General features: G+C 44.1%; 1 protein-coding gene across 1 annotated transcript in view; it reads right to left on the bottom strand.

Moving 5' to 3' along the window:
• T265_05385 (hypothetical protein) overlaps positions 1–768 on the bottom strand; it is a gene marked incomplete at both ends in the record, with an annotated part of 113,358 nt that extends 112,590 nt beyond the window's left edge. The window contains one exon of the mRNA XM_009170383.1: positions 646–768. The remainder of the gene's footprint in view (positions 1–645) is intronic.
• Between the last annotated feature and the right edge of the window lie 1,316 nt (positions 769–2,084).

The following is a 2,084-nucleotide window of genomic DNA, read 5'->3' as shown; positions in this document are numbered from 1 at the left end:
TTGGTTCCCCGTCTGTCTTATAACCTGGCCAATTTAGTGACCTGCTCACTTGGTCTGATGAAGCTTTTGTGTCAAAACCGAGACGTTGCCCAAATAAAACTACCGATTGTTTACCAAGCTCTTCTGAAACGATAACAGCGTCTTACTTTTGAAATTACAGCCATCCCGACTGATATGTAGCGCCTGTATGTACGTGGTATCCAGACCAAGCAACTTTGTTCCTTTTTGATGCCTGGGTCCACTCATCTGTCAGCTGTATGTCAGCCTGCGTGGCCCTCTCGGATCAATAATTTTTGGCACAGATTGGCTTCACTCGCAGCATGAAACCTCAAATGAATTTTCACGAGCCTGTCAACGTAGCGATGGGTTGGTGTACATCGCTCCACAACGCTCCCTAAAAAACGCCCTGATGATGTCACCTCAGTTGGTGATGAGACGTTTGCAATCAAACTGTCCGACTCAGCGAATAAACCAACGACCATCTACGCTACCAACATTTTCCACTATTTAGTCCGATGTCAATCCTAACTGCTATATTGTGAAACCAGCGCAGGCCGGGCGTTATGACTCATCGATTTCCTGTCACGCTAACGCCACAAAATGACCTTGAAAAGCAGGACAAACGATGCATCTATAGAAACTTACTTGAAAGGTTGTGAATAGTATCCTAGAGCAACTGTGATTCTCAATCCCCCAATACGACCAGTACATATAAAAGCCTCGCATCCAACACGTTATGGGGGAGAATAGAATGACTTTTATTGTTGGTGTTGATTCGCGCTTTCTACGCGTGCTCTGATATCCTAATCACACGTGGCTCACATCATGCCATCATCCGCGTGAATAGAAAAACAAAAGTCACCAATCAATCGATAGAAGCTAGCATTCTTTCGGGGATACACGCACAGATCGATGCATGAGCACACGTCTGTTTATTTTTTACAAACACAAAATGAGAATTGCAGTGAGTTGCGCATCTTTTCAAAATGGCCGCAGATTGTTTTGGCAACTCAGCCATAATTGACTGACCGGACCGGTAGAGGATTGTAGATAGATTGAAATTGGAACCCCTTTGAATGGTACGCTGCAGCGTGAGGCGTCAGATTCTACTAAGAATTCGCAAATTATTGGATAAACGCGTTGCTTTAGAAGCAGGGACAGGCCGCGAAAAAACGCGCCATTCCGCGCTGGAACTTGGGAAACTCTGCGTTTTCCAGTGCTCTGTACCTTTTATCCAGAATCACGCTGTTCTTTCTCGATGATTGTCCATTAATAGACAGAAACCCATGTGTGTGTCATTTATATTAGAAACGACTTAAAAACAAACGAATCCGACCATATTACACAGGCAAGTGGTTACACTTTGAAATAATTAGTATGTGACCACTACTCAAGCCCTCATTTCCAGTTTCGCTTTGTTTGGGGCTCATAAGGTCCCCGGAAGGTGAAGTAATCAGTCCTTGGCTTGAAAAGCACTTCGGTCGAATGTTTACTGAAACTGACCGAACGGGAGACTCGACTGAGTCCTTTCTAGCTAATAGTAAAATCGATATTCTTCCGCATGATGGTTTCTCCAAGGTTCGTTGTCTGCGGATTGTGTGCGGTCGTCCTTTGCAACGGAACTTCGAGATAGATTGTGTCCATCGAATACACGGCTTCTGCAATTTCATGGTGCATATGGGCTCAAAATAAAAGACTTCTTTTTTATATGACTCGAGAAAACATAGCTGGCTACTTAGGCAACAGATCAAATGGCAAACAACAGGAGTTTCTCATTAGAAAACACTTGGGTGCAACGATTCTCATGTACCCGGATCCCCCCTAAATCGTTGGTTTTTTACGGAGTGAAAAGTGTTTTCTCACCAATTTGTATGTCGGAACTTGGTGCACCCTTTTCTTCAGTCATTGCCCAGCTGGGTTACGTTTACTCGGATTGTTGGCACCACTACACCCGTTTACTGCCAATTGTTAGAACGATAGCTCCAGAGGCTGTATAATCTACCAGTTAGCTTTTATATCTTTTGAGTGTAGAACTACAAGATACTCGTGTATCGGTGGATACTACTGATGGGGGCATGCGAGTA

The sequence above is a fragment of the Opisthorchis viverrini genome (assembly GCF_000715545.1).
Source record: "Opisthorchis viverrini unplaced genomic scaffold opera_v5_101, whole genome shotgun sequence".
In the NCBI taxonomy this organism is placed as follows: Eukaryota; Metazoa; Platyhelminthes; class Trematoda; order Opisthorchiida; family Opisthorchiidae; genus Opisthorchis; species Opisthorchis viverrini.
This window is presented reverse-complemented; position numbering and strand designations above follow the sequence as displayed.